This window comes from Suncus etruscus, chromosome 1 (assembly GCF_024139225.1).
Source record: "Suncus etruscus isolate mSunEtr1 chromosome 1, mSunEtr1.pri.cur, whole genome shotgun sequence".
Taxonomy (NCBI): domain Eukaryota; kingdom Metazoa; phylum Chordata; class Mammalia; order Eulipotyphla; family Soricidae; genus Suncus; species Suncus etruscus.
Window position 1 is genome coordinate 133,026,744 of NC_064848.1, and position 18,334 is coordinate 133,045,077.

Here is an 18,334-nt window from a genome sequence, read left to right on the forward strand (position 1 = left end):
ATTGTCCAGTAATATTTCAGATTCTTATACTTTGTAGAATGCTTTAAGAAGGATAAATAATGTATCATATCTTAAGTTCTAGATGAACTCACTAGTTAAAACATAAGACTGAGATTTTATTTTTGTGTAAATTACTGTCTTTACATCATAGAGATAAGCTTGTTAAAGTTTTTTCTTCCTCTTGTTCAGACTTAGGACTTTGTAGGATCTAGATACATTTTCATTTCTTCCATTATTTTTTAATTTATTGCACAAAACTGTTCATAGTAATTTCATATGGTATTTTGTATTTGAAGCTTTTGTTGTAATTTTTCTGTCATTTAGATTCAAAGTTTAAAGTTGTTTATTTTGCTTTAAGTAACAGGATTTCAATAGTGTTTAAGCTTGTGATGTTGGTATGCAAATATTTTGCTCACCATCACTTATAACTCTACCCTCCAACCATATACATATTTAGTTCTACTTTCCTCCACCTTTATTATTTGTTGATTGCCAGTTATAGTTTGAGCTCATATAAATATCTTCCTTAGGGGGCGGAGAGATAGCATGGAGGTAAGGCGTTTGCCTTTCATGCAGAAGGTCATTGGTTCGAATCCCGGCATCCCATATGGTCCCCCGTGCCTGCCAGGAGCAATTTCTGAGCATGAAGCCAGGAGTAACCCCTGAGCACTGCCGGGTGTGACCCAAAAACCTCAAAAAAAAAATATCTTCCTTAAACAAGATACAAGTATTTGAACCCATCTCTCTACAGTAAAGTGTTACTTTCAGTTAACTTCATTGTTCCTTTTACCTTTCTCCTCACAACCTGGTAATGAGCTATGTAATTAATTGTCAAAGCTTTATTATTTATTGATACAATATGCACAGTTTGTTAATCTAGAAACTAGAGATAAATTAGACTATCCTGTATTGGGCCTTCTGACTATATTATTTACTCAGCGTGACACACTACAATTCCATCCAAATTTCTACAAACTGGAACACTGCTTCTTGTAACTGTAACTTGTAACTTACATTACATATATATGTCACAAATATTTATTATATATTATATTCTTCTGTTGTTTAGCGTATAGTTTTCTTCCATATTCTAGCTATGGACTAAGAACTGAAATGAACATAGCTGTGTATTTTTTTCAAATTATGTTTTGTGTGTTTTGAGGGTAGGCTTCTCTAAGCTGGGTAAAATGAGAGTTTAACTATTAAATTTGGGATAATCTCATATTAATTTTTAAGAAACCACCATATTATTTATTAGAGAAGTTTGACCATATGACACTGCCACCAATAGTAGATGAAGGATTTCTTTTCTTCTAGCAAAGAATTTATGAATTTTGTTAATCTTTAAAAAAAAAAGGAGGGCCCGGAGAGATAGCACAGCGGCGTTTGCCTTGCAAGCAGCCGATCCAGGACCAAAGGTGGTTGGTTCGAATCCTGGTGTCCCATATGGTCCCCCGTGCCTGCCAGGAGCTATTTCTGAGCAGGCAGCCAGGAGTAACCCCTGAGCACCGCCGGGTGTGACCCAAAAACCAAAAAAAAAAAAAAAAAAAAGGACTGTTGGGGCTGAGAGACTATACAGGGGTTAAGGCACTTTCCTTGCATGTGGAAGATCCCAATTCAATCCCTGGCATGAAATATAGTTCCTTTAGTACTGCCAGGAATGGCTCTAGAGTCCAGAGCTAGGAGTGGTCCCAAGTTGTATATTTTTCAAAAAATAAATAATAAAACCAACTGTTGGTTTTGCTAAATTTTTCTATTTTTTTCTTTGTGTGTGTGTGTGTGTGTGTGTGTGTGTGTGTGTGTGTGTGTTTGGGCCACACCTAGGGTCCCTCTGAGGTGACTCCTAGCTCTGCACTCAGAAATAGTTCCTGATAGGTCTGTGAACCATATTTATGTAGGGAATTGAAACCTCAAAAGCTGTGTGAAAGGCAAATGCCCTACCTGTTGTACTATTGCTCCACACGTCATGTGTTTTTTATTTCTAATTATTTTATATTCCTTTTATATTCTTTTTCTGGATATCTGAGGTGTGATTTTAGATCATTTATTTACATGTGTTGTTTACTTTTATCAGTAGCAACATGTGACTAAAAATTCCAATACTTGAAAGCAATATAAAGACCATTTAGATATTTTGTTTTTAACCAAGCAAATAATTACATCTACATTTTGGCTATTTTAAAACAACTTTATTACTAATTAAGAAAATTCAAGGTCATTTTCTTTCTTGAACACATATTAACCTTGTTTGTCTTTATTTTACTTTGCTTACATATTTTCACTCTAGAGATAACAGTTGTTCTTTCATGAACATGTACTTCTAATTCCCTCTAAAACCTAAAGATAAGATTTTTTTCAGTAGAATAGATTATTCTTCATTAAAAATCAATATGTTAATAAAAATAAGGACAATTGGTAATGAAAATAATATGAACTGACACTTCTAGCCACTTATTCTTTTTTCATATACTATCTGATAGTATCATTTTTGTGAGATAATAACTGGTTGTATCTCCACTTTTTAAATGTGGAGAATAATATTAATAGACATAAATAACTTTGACAAGGCAGTAGTTTTATAAGGTAGGGCAATGAATCCTAGTGAATTATCAGTGAAGTTATCAATTATTTTTTTCTTTGAATTCTTGCTCTACTCATTACATATGAGACTTGGGACTTAGTATTTACTAAACAAATGTACATTACAGTTCTTTTGTAAGAGCTTAAGTAATCAATTATTGGATACGAGCATTATTTTAGAGAAGAAAATTTAAACAAATTAGCAATTAGTTCATTTAGCTTAACTGTCATATCTAAGTAAAGCTGACATTGTATGCTATTGTTACTATTGTGAGTGTTAAGTTTAAAAAACAGTAGTCATTGAAGTCAAGTCTCTATGCACAAAATTTAATTAATTTAATACAAATTATGTGTATATATTACCATAATTACAAAATTTACAAAAAGACACTGTCATTACATGTCATTTTGATTCATATTTAATATACTATTTTAATAATATATTTTTTAAAAATAACAGGAAAGTTGGGGGCCGGAGAGATAGCATGGAGGTAAGGCGTTTGCCTTTCATGCAGGAGGTCATCGGTTCAAATCCCGGAGCCCCATATGGTCCCCCGTGCCTGCCAGGAGCAATTTCTGAGCCTGGAGCCAGGAATAACCCCTGAGCACTGCCGGGTGTGACCCAAAATTTAAAAAAAAAAAAAAAAAAACAGGAAAGTGAATACATAATTGAAATGTAGTTATAAAAACTAGTAAAGGTAACCAAATATCAAGTCCTATGAAAAAAGGTATTACATAATCTAAGAACTGTAATTTATGCAGTTAAAAAAGATGACTTACAAACAAATTATACCATATTCTTTTTAGATTTTATCTTTAAATCTTTACCTATAGAATGAACTTTTAACAAAAAATTTTAACTTTTAACAAATCACTGAATGTTCATACAGATTTAAATATATTTTGGAATGAATCTATATGTAAACAGCTACACACTTTTCTGAACTTTTAAATTTTCAACTACAACAAACACCACCACCAACACCATTATTATTATCCCATTATTCATATTACATAATTTTAGAGAAATTATCAGAGATTGTCTTTTACTATTATATAACTTTAGGACTTTATAATGATTACTAGAATATTATGACTTGGTCATTTTTAGTTTCTTATGAGCATTTGGTAGCCAGAATTATGAGGAAAAAGAATGAGAATGTTATTCATAGAAATTTTAATAAATTAGCTGCTTTCACAGGATTAGGTTTCTGTACTCTGTTTGTAAAGATTCATAAAAATTTTATTATCTGGAATTATCTATTCTTCATTTAAAAATCTATCCTTCTAAAGTTTATAGCATTTAGTGCCTTCATTTTACAGTGCAGCATTGAAGACATCAGTCAACTTTCTTTGTTTATGACATAAATGTTATTATTCTTTGGAATTCAGAAATTCATATTTTTGTCAGAACTTATTGAACACCTATCACAGCACTAATTATAAACCTTAGTCATTTTACACACTCAAAGTCTCTTTTAAGAGAATACAGAACACAAAATAAGGCAAAAAACGTATCAACTTATCTTGAATCATCTATGATAATACTAAGCCTAGCAGAAAATAAACCCTCAAAAAAAATTTAAGGATGTGAATCTGTGTTCGGAGAAAATAAAAATGATCAGATACACAAGAAGATTGGTGGTTCAAATCCTGGCATCCCATATGGTCCCTTGAGCCTGCCAGGAGCGATTTCTGAGCATAGAGCCAGGAGTAACCCCTGAGTGCTGCCAAGTGTGACCAAAAATAAAAGAGTGGAAAGAAATAAAAATTTTCTGTATAAAAATTCAGAATACATAGTGCACCAAGAGTCAAAGTCTGCATGACAGGAAATTAGTGACTAATTTAGTAAATAAATGTTTTTATTCAATATAACTAAAACCATAGAAAAATAATAATAAAGTATTAATTACTAAAGTTTTATGCATAAGTTTGTATTATTAGAACTAAGCATTTCAAAAGACATCTTCACCTCAATTTGTGTTTTATTTTATTAAATGATTAAATTTATTAATTCAATTAATTTAAATTAAATTTATTAAATTAAATAATTTTTATTATAATTGAAATGTACATATAGATTTATTTGCAGCAACTTTATATAATTGAAAGCTTTTCTTTTCTCAGAAGTAAATATATATGTATATATACACAAACATATGCATATATATTGAATATATATTCAAAATATAGAAAATATTTTCAGGAAGCGAAAACAATTGAAAATTCTAAGATAGGATATCACCTTACAAAGTCAATTAATAACATGCTAATGATCAGGTTGTAATCAAATGTAGTTTCAATAAAGTCTATGATTAATTTTCACTTATTTAGAGTCAGTTTGTACTATGATTTTGATTTGCTTTGCTTTGTTTGGCTCGACAATGTTCAATTCTTTTTCTTGATCTCTGCTTGGTGAACTCTTCTGATAGTTCTCAAGAGATTATATTGGTGCTGATGACCTAACTGGTGCAAGGTATATGCATAATATGCACCTAATCCATTGTATTATTTTCATTCCATCATTATGAAAGTTAAAAGTCCTAGTCAATTTAATAATTTACTAATCCATAAAAAGTTCAAAAAAAGTTTCATAGGAAAATTTTTTTGCCTAAGTAGCTAAATTATTTTGGGGAAGCATATATTTATGGTCACATTTTAAATATCAAGGAGTATGAAGTTAGTATGTCATGATAACAAATTAATTTGGCCAAGCAAATTTTTAGATGATTAGATAAAATAGCAATACTTAAAGTTTAAAAATACTTATTTTATTTGTATTAACTCTCTATGGGAATAAGTTATTAGATTTTTCTCAATTTGGTTATTTATGTGACTACAAGATACTTTAGTTAACACTTGACATCTTTTCTTATTTGTTGTTGAAGATAATTTTCCTGAATACATGACTAAATTGAGAACATTCATATGATTTCCAGGTACATTCGGGGTCTATGTGACTAGGCATGAGACATTTTAGTATTGGGTTGAAGGGGTTGTGAAGAAGTAAAGTGGTGAAGAGATTTGTAAGGTGGTGTGATGATTATTGTGGTAGTTTATTATGTCAGAGTTTCTCTGGATTATCTGAAAGGAAGGACACTAATTCCTGGTTTTATAGAAGTTGATATGCAAATGTATTCAATAATACATACCTTAATATTTTTAATATTATTAATGTCAGTATTTTTACAATTGGAATTCCAATCTTTTGTGATACAAACTCCTTGATCTTTACAAAGTGCTTGGTTCCATATTTTAGCTGCTAATGTGACATTGATTAAGTAAGGATTCAGTATTGTCTTCATATAATTTTCAGTCATCATGCAAGCATTCTGTAAATTAATAAAAAAGCCAGGATATTGAGGAAGAAGTTAGTTTATGAATAAATTAATTATGTTAAGCAATATACAAGAAGCTACTTATAGAAAATATGTAGGAAGAAATAACCTTATTTACTTTAACAATAACTATTATTTCTAATGCTTTTTTTACAGACATTTATAAATAAATGTACCATGTCATTTCAAGTCATGTCATAAGTGATGGACATTTTACCTATCTTAATATTGGTCTTCCAAATAATTAATAAGCTTATAATTCCAGAAACAAGAATATTAAATTAATTTAAGCATAGGTTCAGGACCTTACTGTTGTTACAATAGGAGCCCCATTTGCTCCTTTAAGCAATGCTTAAAAAAAACACTTAAACTTTTGAGGTTAACTTAAACTTATATGCATTGGCATGGAACTGTAAAAAAATACTATGCCTTCAATGTTAAAGGAGTTACATAAATTTTGTTGCTTTAGATTGCTTTGTGTACTGCTAAGAAATGTTATAATGTACTACAATCTAGGGACTTGAGGACAAAGTAATTGTGCATGTGTTTTGTTTTATTTTTCTTAACGTTCTTTGGCTGAAAGTTCAAAATTAATGTGTTAGCAAGGGAATTTCTTCTGAGAATTCTGTTTATGGGTGATTGTCTTCCCACTGTAACTTTATCATTTCCTCTTTCTTTGCATCTTTGTTCTCATAGTAAATTTTTTTTAAATATGATTTAAGTAAATTTTGGGCCAGTAATAAAAAGGGAAAATGTAAATAATAATAGCAACATTCGTGTAGTTAGCAGGATATAGTTATTTATTAGAACCTTGGAAAACAGCAAAGATGATATTAAGAAGACGTTTACAGGGGCCGGAACCATAGTACAGAAGCAGGGTGTTTGCCTTTCACGCAGCTGATTCAGTATGGACCTCAGTTGGATCCCTGGCGTCTAATAAGGTCCCCAAAATCAGGAGTGATTTTTGAGCGTCATCCCCCCTCCCCCCCCAAAAAAAAGAAAAAGAAGAAAAAAGAAGACATTTTTAGCAATACATCTTTCTCTTTGAAATGGCCAAATAGTTAAAGTCTCACCTAAGTAAAGTTGAATCATTTTTAAGTGTAAGAATATAGAAGAAAAATTAAATTAAGTAAAATTAAGTAGAGATTAAAAAGATATATATTTAAAAGTCAACCAAATTAAAGATTGTTTCTTTGAAAAGACTGACAATTAAAAATTTTATGCCACACTTGCAAGGAAAAAACAAAAAATATAAATAAATCAAACTAAAATTAAATGTTATAACACATACTTATTTTTTCCTAATAATATCTTTGCTTAAGCATCATGGTTATAAACATGTTTGTGTTTGGGTTTCAGTCATAAAATGTAGTCTCCCTTTCACCAGTGTATTCTTCCTGCCATCATTGCCCACCATTTCCCTCTTCCCACACCCCCTGCCTGTCTTTGAGACATATATTACATTTCTCCAACTCACAATCATTGAAATGATAGTTTTTGCGTAGTTATTTCTCTGTCAGCGCTCACCACTCTTTCTGGTGAGCTTCATATTATGGACTGGTTCTTCTGGACTTCATCTCTATTGTCTCTGGGTATTACAAATCATAGTGTCTTTTATTTTTCTTAAAGCCCACAGATGAGTGAGACTATTCTGCTTCTATATCTCTTCCTCTGTCTGGAATTGGGTGGAGCCTACTCAGTGTGGCTAGAAGATTTGTCTTGTCCTTGAGTTTCACAGTTTTTTTCTGGCCTGTGAGAAATAGAGCCTGAGTCACAAAGGGCCTTGATGCCTGAATACTTTCTAGGAACCACAGCTGGATAGAGGCTAGCCAGGGTGGCTACATGCATCCCCTCTATCCTTACACTTCATGAGTTTCCTAATCTGAGGGGTGAAATGGTGATCCTGAGTCTATTCTGACATTTAAAAATATATACTTAGATAAATTTTCACAAAACTTCAATAAATATATCAACTAAAATAATTAAGGAAGTATAAGATATTTAACAGATTATTTTACTAATATTTGTATTGTATATTAACAAACAAATAAATTGTCAAAACAATAGACAAAAACAGATGGATTATATACAGAGTGAGATAATACACTCTTACAAAAATTAGTAAATCCTTACACTTGCAATAACATGGTTGGGTTATATTGTTAGATGGTATTATGCTTAAACTATAGATCATATAGAGATAGTCACTATTTGATTTTACTTATATGAGAATATAGGGAAGTACAATTAATTTTTCTGTTGCTTTGGGGCCACAACATGTGACACTCAGGGGCTACTCTTAGCTAAGGGCTCAGAAATTGCTCCTGGCTTGGGGGACCATATAGAACTCTGGGGTATAGAACCAAGGACCGTTCTAGATCACTGTATGCAAGGCAAATGACCTATCACTCTGCTCAGGCCCCATATAATTAAATTTTAATGGTGAATATAACTTAATATTTCCACATTTGCTTTAACGATGAAAGACATTATTATGTCTTTATGAAAGCCATTATTATGAAAGACATATGTATGATATAATAGTTTTATACTGTATTATTGTGTGTCATATAAAATTATATAATGTACTGTGATTACTGCAAGGACAAAGAAATATAACCAAAGTTAGCATCTATTATAGAAATTGTGGATGTTATTGATTATTTTTTAATTTAATAATTTTAATATTATTTATTAAAAGCAGGGGTCCAGAACTCAAAATAGTCCATCTGGATGTCAAGTATTTCATTTAAATAAAAAGAAGATAAAAACGGTGATTGTATCAACTCATGTCCTAATCATGGTAGCATATCTATCTTGATTTTAAATTTTAAGCAGATTGCTTTTAATAGAATATCAGAGTATAAAATAAACATGAGTCTCAAGAGAACACAAGATATAAATTTTATAAAATTAACATAACATTAGAAAGAATAAATTGCCTAAAACATTTTACAATAAGTATTTATATTAGTCTAAAATTTAAAAAAAAGAGAATTCAAAATTATCAGTGTGCCCAAGAATAAAAGTATGCCCGAGATGTTTCATCTAAATTATTCTTCAAAATAATTCTCTAAATTTGCATTTATATTAGTAAGTTTCATACAATAAATGAATAATGAATCCATGATTCAAATTGATTCAAAGTGAATAAAAAGTCACTACTCAAAACATATATATGTCCCAAATATCAAATACTTGATTTTTTTTGCAAATTTCCTCTGTTCACTAGCACTATAACTTTTTACAGTATCAAAAATATTTAAATAATATTTTGGCCTACAGAAATATTCAACCTTATTTTGTTAAATAGTACACAGATTCTAGAACTAGAAAAAAGTTTATGAAAGCAGGGATATTATCAGATACCCTTCAATATTCAAATTTCCAATCTGTAAAAAAAATGCTCATGGTAAGAAAGGCATTCTCTTGAAATAGATACACTGAAGAGTAGAGAACTCATTTTCTTGTCTTGTTCTTTGAGTTCCTAAGAGAAGCCATGCTTAGAACTGTTTCTGCATTCAGGTAGCTTAGAAAAGGAGTAAAAACCCTTATGTGTACCTAATGAAATAATAACCATATTTGATCCCACTTACTAGAAAAAGTGACCAAATCATATCTGAAATGAACTCATCTATGTAATCAGTTAAGTACTTATAAAAATGTTTAAAGTTGATTATTAACTAGAAAATGAGTTTTTGAAATAAATATTTTAATATTTGTAAACTTCTATGTTTACATTCATATAAAAATTGAAGTATGCCACTTACTGTTCTTTTAATTAATATTCAAATATTCCAGGAAGGAAGAAGAGAGATCCTGTTTATGGTTCCTTAGTGAAACTATAGTCAAATGAAACTTTGCATTTCCATGTATAATCGAAGTACTCACTGCTACTTATAATTTCTTTCAAAGGACTTCATTTCAGAAGAACAATGTCTGAACTTTCATTCATAAAATATACCTCATGAAAGTAGTAGGGAATATTTTTCATGACAAATCTCATGCAATCTCTCTTATAGTCAATTATCCCTCAATGAAATATTTTAACAACCAGCTAATGACAGCAAGACACAATGTTATGATTGAGCCAGAACAAGGAAAATTGCCAGAATAACCATCAGCCATCTTCCTTTCTCTACAATTAGCCCCCTCATATTCCTGATAAAAATCACAGGAAATTAGAAGGCAGATAAATGAATGAGATAAAACTTTCACACTCAACACATCAGGTAAATTTTTGGTATACAGATATATATAGGTTTTAATATACAAAATACTCACAAAGGTTAACTCCACAAAACCTAACACCCCATCAAACTGGGGAGAGGAAATGAACAGACATTTGTAGAAGGAAGACCAGCAGATGGTCATTAGGCACATGAACATAATTTTCAACATGATTTATTATTAGGGAAATCCAAATCAAGATAATAATGAGATATCATTTTACATCAGCAAGGATGGCACATTTCAAAAATACTGGGCACAATCTCTGTTGGTTTGGATGTGGTGAGAAAGAAACTCTCATCCACTGAAGGAGAAAAGCAATCCAATTCAAATTGTTTATCAGAAAATAAAGTACCTTGGAGTCAACTTAACTAGAAAGGTGCAAGAGCTATGTAAAGATAACTACGAAACACTACTTCAAAAAATAAAAGAGGACACAAGGAAATAAAAACATATACCATGCTCAGAGATTGGGGGTTAACATAATTAAGATGGAAATATTTGTCAAAACATTGTACAGATTTAATAAAAATCATTCTAAGAATACCCATAACATATTTCAAAGGAGGATATCAAACAGTATGGAAATTTATTTGAAACAATAAATTTCTCTGAATAGCTAAAGAAATACTTGGTAAAAAGAAGATGGCAGCATCACTTTCTCCAAATTTAAATTGTATTATAAAGTAATAGATATTAAAACAGTGTTGTATTAGAAGATAGACAATAAGATAAGTGGAACAGGCATGAGTTTTCTGAGATTGGCCCGAAGGTATACAACTTATTAATTTTTTATAAAGGGACACTAAATACAAATTGAAGCAGAAAAGCCTCTTCAACAAGTGGTGTTGGGAAAACTGGTCAACTACACCCAAAATAGGGAACTCAGGTCTTTTTTTAATACTATTCAAGAAAGTCAAATCAAAATAGATTAAGACATTGATATCATAAATGAAACACTAAGGTAAATAAAGGAAAACATGGGCAAATAACTCCATGACATTTAAGTCTAAAGTTCTCTTCAAGGGGAAAATACCACTGTCCAAACAAGTGGAAATAGAGATAAACAAATGGGACTACATTAAACTAAGACATTTCTGCACTTCAAAAGAAACAGTGACTAGGATACAAAGGCTACCCACTGAATGGTAGAAACTAATCACTGAGCATCCATCTGATAAATTGTTAAAATCTGATATGTATTATGTACTACCAGAAGTTAACAAGAAAAAAATACCATCTAACCTACTCAAAAATGGAAAGAAGAAATAAATAGACATTTCTTCATATGCAGATGGCCAAAATGCATAGAATGGAAGTAAGGATTTGTCTTGCATGCAAAAGAATGGTGGTTCGAATCCCGGCATCCTATATGGTCCCCCCTGCCTGCCAGGAGCGATATCTGAGCACAGAGCCAGGAGTAAGCCCTGAGCGCTGCCGGGTGTGACCTCCCTCCAAAAACAAACAAACAAAAACAAATAGGCAAACAAAAAAGTCCTCCATATGATGAAGATCAGGGAGATGCAAAACAAAACAATGAGGTATAATCGCACATATAATTGTCAAAATGTTGGATCTTTGGAGGCTTATATCTATACTATTGCAGCCTATTCTGTACAGAGACAGGCTCTGGATAATTGGAATGAATGAAGAATTGAAATGAATCAATCTATCTTTCCAGAGAATTACAGTCTTCCACAATACACTCCCTTGAATGGGAAAACCTGGATCTTGTCCAAGGTTAGATAATCATTGAGCAAGAGATTGCTATTAATTTGGTTATCGTGTTTCCAAAAGCTGGAGAAAATGTAAACTACAAGTTTTATGAGTTCAGGGCAGATTCTTTAACTGTGGTAAACTGGAGCATTTCCACAAAGACTACAGGATTCCACCTGGACCTGCCTCATTGAGACTGAGTCCTAATCATCTGGTCTCAGGAAACTGGGTGTGCGGCCAGCTTCAGAACCCACAGAATCAGGGGACATTCTTCTCTGAAATCCTCTTCCCCAATCTGAGCCAACAGAGTTGTGATCAATAGATTCACTACAACCTTCTACTGCAGGAAGTTACACCTTGAATATGCCTTGAGATAATGACTATAACACTAGCCCAGTGCCCCTATAAATTAAAATATGGCTTTAGAAGAAGAAAACATTTGAACTGAAATTGTGGATAGTCAGAAACACAAGAAGATTTTATAACCGTCAACTATTATAAAGCATATATTGACAGTAGTATGAGATATTCTTTCATCATTGAGTTTATAAACGAGAAGATGGTTTAGATAAATTACAGAGAAAAAACAAGAATCTAAGAGGACATAAATTCTCATTATTGTGCTACTTAAAGTGCTCTTGTTTTTTTTGGGGGGTGTTTGTTTTTCGGCCACACCGGGTGACATTCAGGTGATACTCTTGGCTATGTGCTCAGAAATAGCTCCTGGCTTAGTGACCATATGGGACGCAGGCTAGCGTGGTCAAGGCAGACGCCTAAGGCTTGCGCCACCGCTCTGGCCCTTAGAGTGCTTTTAATAGAAGTGTGATCACCAAGAAAATAGAGGCAAAACATGGACATGAGAAAAAAACATGGACGGAGAAGTTGGAAACAGAGATTCTAACCAGTTGTACATAGAGATGGTAGATAGAAAGGTAAGCCATATGTAGAATTTAGGGCATTATTTCAGCATGGATATGGAGACAATTTAGACAAATATATGACAAAAGAAATGTGTAGTTTCATCACACATCACATTTTTCTCTTTGGGCATGATGTTATGGTTAAGTTTCCTACAGAGTTGTAGCTGGCTGCTGATACCACGCCTTCAAGAGAATGATGGCTGCTGTTTGAATTTTAGACACATCACTGGTCTGGGAAATTATTTTCTCTATACCCATTCAGAACATTTGTAAAGGTATCTTTCCAGATTTAAAACTTGTGTTTTAAATAAAGTATTTATTAACATCGTGCGTATCACCATGCCAATATTTGATAAAGCAGACCTCTAGAGTTCAAGAGTTCATCTCGCCTCATTGGTTTAATTTCCTCATGTGATTCACTAATCTAAATTAGTCTGGATATAAATCAATGAAGTAGCCATGGGTCTGAAAAATGAGTGCTGGGGGTAGACTCAAATAACCAGGTTTTAAGTTAACTTTTCTGCTATACTGAGAAGGCAGATTCCAGTTTTGCTGGTGCTATCTAGAAGAATAAATGACAATATATTAGATTAATCATATGTGATGATTTTTTAAAGAATCATCAGAATGATAAGAATGCTATTTTTTTGTTGAATAAACACAATAATCTTACCCAGTAATTTAACTATTAAAGTAGTTATTTGGGTTATCTCTGAGTACAGAGCCAGGAGTAAGCCCTGAGTATTACCAGCTTTATCTCACAAGCACAAGCAAAAATCAAATAATTAATATATAAAAACACTTGGCACCATTTTCTTCTTTAATATAAAAAACTTTAAAAAATAATTTTCCTCAGGATTTTCTACATAATGTTTCAACCAATGCTTTCTTCTTCGTGAATTTAAAATGGATATTTTCAGACAACAACAAGTCACTAAATCAAAATACTTTTAAGAGAGTGTGATTTGAGATTGAATTAGAGTTAATGTAAGCCTTTGATTTAAATTAGTGCCCTGAGTCACCCCTGTAATGACTTGTTTCTCTGATTGAAAGCCTGCCATCCTCTGTCACTCAACCTCTGCTTTTCAAACAAGTAACTAAGGGACAAACAACAAGCAAGAATAAGGGTAAAGCACCACTTTTGATAAAAATAAAAATTAGATACCTCTTAGTGTGTAGTGCAGTCTTCTATATAATAAGATATATTTAAAGCAATAAGTCATTGTTTTTATGAAGGAGAGGTTTTTATAACTCTATTTTTATTTTCAAGGTAAAAAATACAAGATTTTTTATTGGTCTCTAAAATGTTTTATTTATTTATTTTTTTTTGGTGGGTGTTTGAGTTGTCAAATTCAGTAATGCTTGGAGTTTAGTCCTTTGTTCTGAGAGATTATTCCTAGTTGTGCTTGGAGAATGTGCATTTTGGATGACTAAAATGGTACCAATAATATGGAAAATAAATGTAATACCTTCTCAACTCCTCTTGGGAAATTTGACAATGGATTCAATGCCATATCTTTGATATGTAACTATTTCCTTTCTATTTTCTTAAACATATGCTAAATTTGTATAAAGACTTAAAATTACCATTTTAGTGTAATTTGTAGTAATGGAAGAATCTTTCTTTAATGTGAAAGATGGTGATCTTAATAAACAAGAACATTTGCATTTTAAGAAATGTAATCTTAGAAGAAAGATGAAGAAGATGAGAAAAGGAAAAAATGGAGAAGAGGGGTAAGATATTTGGTGAGATGGGAAAGGAGTGATGTGTTATAAGCCCAAAGTACAAACTCAACAAAACTGAAAACATCAGAGAGAAGATGTAACCACTGAACTTTGTAATTTGTATATGGAGATGGAAGATAGGGAGTTTGAGTTTGGAGATGATGGAACTTAGGAACACTTGTGATGACAGTAGACATTGGTGATCGGATTGGTGTCGGTATAGAATATGCCCAAATTCAACCATTAATAACTTTGTAAATAATAGTTCTTTAAGTTAAATAGCTAAACCTATAATATTTAAAAATAAAATGCAATCTTGGGACTGAAGAAATATTATGAAGGATTAAGTTCATGCTTCCTTGCAGTTGATCTCAGTTTAGTCCCTAATACCCCTTAATCTATTTCAATTGAATTTATAATCTTTTTAAAAGATTCTCACTCTAATAACTAAAGTATCTCTCACTTCTATATGTGTACAATATTTTTTGCAATATATTGGGTTATCAAAACATATTGATTATTCAGGCCATACTGGGAGTTTTCAGAGGTCTCCAGGGTGATACTGATGGAATTAAGTGGTACTGGAAAATGAACTGGGATCAGCTACAAAAAAGTGTGTATTTAATTTCCTGTAATATCTCCCTAGTCCTAAGACTACATTTCTTATTTTAAATAATACTTTATTTTATTTAAGGAACTGTTTCTTACAAATTTATTAATAGTTGAGTTTTTGACTATATCCTACACCAACACTAATCCCACCACCAGTGCTACTGGCATCAATCATCCCCAGCCTCAAACTCCCTATCTGCCAACTTGACATGCATATTCAGTGGTTGCAGCTTAAATCTCATGTTTTCAGTTTTGTTGCGTCTGTGCTTTGGGTTTATACTATATCAATCCGATCCCAAAAGTTCTGCAACCTTTTAAAATCTATAAATTGCTTCCTTCTTTTCTTTTCTCTTTTCCTCTCCATGCTTCCCTTTTCCTCCCCTTCCCTCCAGTTTTATCCCCTCTGCTCCCTCCTTCTTCTCCTCTCTTCCCCTCCTCTCCCCTTTCTCTATTTCTCCCCTCTCCTCTTCCCTCACCTCCCTTGCCCTTCCCTTCCCCCCTTGCTCTCCCTAATCCTGCCCTCTTCTCTTTTTTCTTCTACTCTCCTCTCTTCTCTCCTCTCCTCCCATCCACTCCTTTCCTTTCCATCTTTCCATTCCTATTTCATGTTTTTCTTTTTAAGCATTTTTATCTTTTAATTTCCTTTATTTTTTCTTTTCTTTGCTCTCCTTTTCTTTTCTTTTTCTCTTTCTTTTCTCTCTAGAGGTCACACTGGGAACTGCAAGTCCTAAACATTGGGATTTCTGACTCCATATGGAATTATTCTCAACTTCTTTGACTCTTAAGAGGTCAGTTAAAAAAATGGATGAATAAGTACACCTATTTAGGTCTTAAACAAGCATCCTAACTAGTGAAAGCTTGGAAAGCCTCTATGCATTTTGATATACTTAATATAAAGTTATTACAAATTAAATGAGACAAATGTTTTTATAAATTTTTTGGAATGACGCAGAGGATGTGATGTGATTTTTAAACAAATATTGAATTTTTATTACCTTTATTTATTCACAAGGTTTTTGGTTTTTTTTGGGGGGGTCACACCCAGCAGCGCTCAGGGGTTACTCGTGGCTCTGAGTTCAGAAATCACTCCTGGGCAGGCTCAGGGGACCATATGGGATGCCAGGATTCGAACCACCGTCTTTCTGCATGAAAGGCAAATGCCCTACTTCCATGCTATCTCTCTGGCCCCTATTCACAAGTTTTATTGAGGACAAGAGCCAGGTCTTCATTTTGTATTCTAAACAATGGGTCAACAAGTTTGAGAAGGTTTTTTGAATTGCATTTACTGAACCTGAATAAAAGATAAGTCACCATGTCTTACTTCTAGATTTGCATTTATTTGTTTATCTCTCTCTCTCTCTGTCTCTCTCTCTCTGTCTCTCTCTCTCTCTCTGTCTCTCTCTCTCTCTCTCTCTCTCTCTCTCTCTCTCTCTCTCTCTCTCTCTCTCTCTCTCTCTCTCTCTCTCTCTCGTCCATGGGTCACACACAGAGGCGCTCAGGGATTACTCCTGACTGCACTCAAAAATTGTTCCTGGGAGGTTCAGCTCAGGGGACCAAATGGCATGCCAGGATTTGAACCACAATCTGTCCTGAATAGCAAAGCAAACACTCAACCACTGTGCTATCTCTCTGACCCCATTTTTTTAAAAATTTTTTTCTTGTGTTAATCTCTTTAAAATGTCCAAAGATAGGGGCTGGATAGATGGCATGAAGCTAAGGCATTTGCCTTGCATGCAGCAGGACGGTGGTTCGAATCCAGGCATCCCATATGTTCCTCTGAGCCTGCCAGGAGCGATTTCTGAGCATAGAGCCAGGAGTAACCCCTGAGCGCTGCCGGGTGTGACTCCCCCCCCCCACAAAAATGTCCATTTTTGCTTGGGGACAAAATATCACCATATTTTATATAAACGGAATAGGCTACTATCTATGGTACAATGTAAAGGGGGTTCACATTAATGGGTGTCTTTCCCAGACATAAGTTTACAAGTGCATTTGGAATAGGTTGACCGAGATATTAATTATTATGTGTCTGCAAAAGATTTCAGGTCACTTGCTGTTATAAGCTGGGAATATTGGAAGCCTCAATGAATCTGGAACTGGAATGTCTCCATAAAGAAATCAAGACAACTTAATTATGATATGCAAGAAAATGTATCAGCAATTTATATTGAATATTTGGCTAAAGCAACCTTTGATGAAAGTGCTAAAGTTTTCATGAAAGAAACTACCAAGTAGGGAAATAAGAGCTGACCCAAGTAACTTTGGAGTTATTATTTACATCCTGATTGCCATAATTACAATATGTATGGCCCCAATTATATAGAATCATAACCAGAAGAAGTAGTTTTGAGGAACAATGAGCTATCTTGGCTCTAGAATAATAGTGTAGATTTATATTCTCCCATTGGAATCAGTAAATCCCTGAGGATAGCAAAAACATTTTACTCTTCTCACAGTTTTGAGAACAAGAATCCTTGAGGATCACCACCATGACATCTCAGGATTATGCTCTTTCTATTTTTATCTATACAAGTTAGGTTACAGAGATGCACCTTTGCTTCTTTATTTGAGGTAAGACATTATTTACCAAGGGGGAGGAGGTTGCCCTTTATCTATAAGACATTTATTTGTTAAATTGTAATTTGAAGGATTTTCAATTTATTAATAGACTTTTAAAGGGGAATATATTTCTTTCTTTGACCAATTATTTTACAGTCTTATTTTATGTAAACTAGGTATTTAAAAATATTTTCTTTGTTTTGTTTTTGACCCACATCCAGCATTGCTCGAGGTCACTCCTGGCTCTGCTCTCAGGAATTACTCTGGTGGTGCTCAGAGGTCCATATGGGATGCAAGGATCTAGACTTTTAAAGGGGAATATATTTCTTTCTTTGACCAATTATTTAACAGTCACTCCTGGCTCTGCTCTCAGGAATTACTCTGGTGGTGCTCAGAGTCCCATAAGTGATACAAGTAAGCCTCATATAAGGCAAGTGACCTACCCACTGTACTATCTCACTGGCTCCCTTTTTTAATTCATTTAAAAAGAAAAGTATAAAAGCATTTAGGTGTCTTATCAAGAACTGCAATGACTTCTTACCTCCTAGCTTTGAAACTGCCTTTTCAATTGACGTATTCAAAAGTTTATTAAAATAATGGTCAAGTTTGAATTAAAGATGCAATTACTGATACAAGTAGAAATCCAATTCAAAA

At 32.9% G+C, this 18,334-nt stretch overlaps 1 pseudogene; it reads left to right on the forward strand.

Moving 5' to 3' along the window:
- Positions 1-16,982: 16,982 nt before the first annotated feature.
- On the forward strand, positions 16,983-17,696 carry LOC126018328 (hyaluronidase-4-like; annotated as a pseudogene).
- Positions 17,697-18,334: the final 638 nt, after the last annotated feature.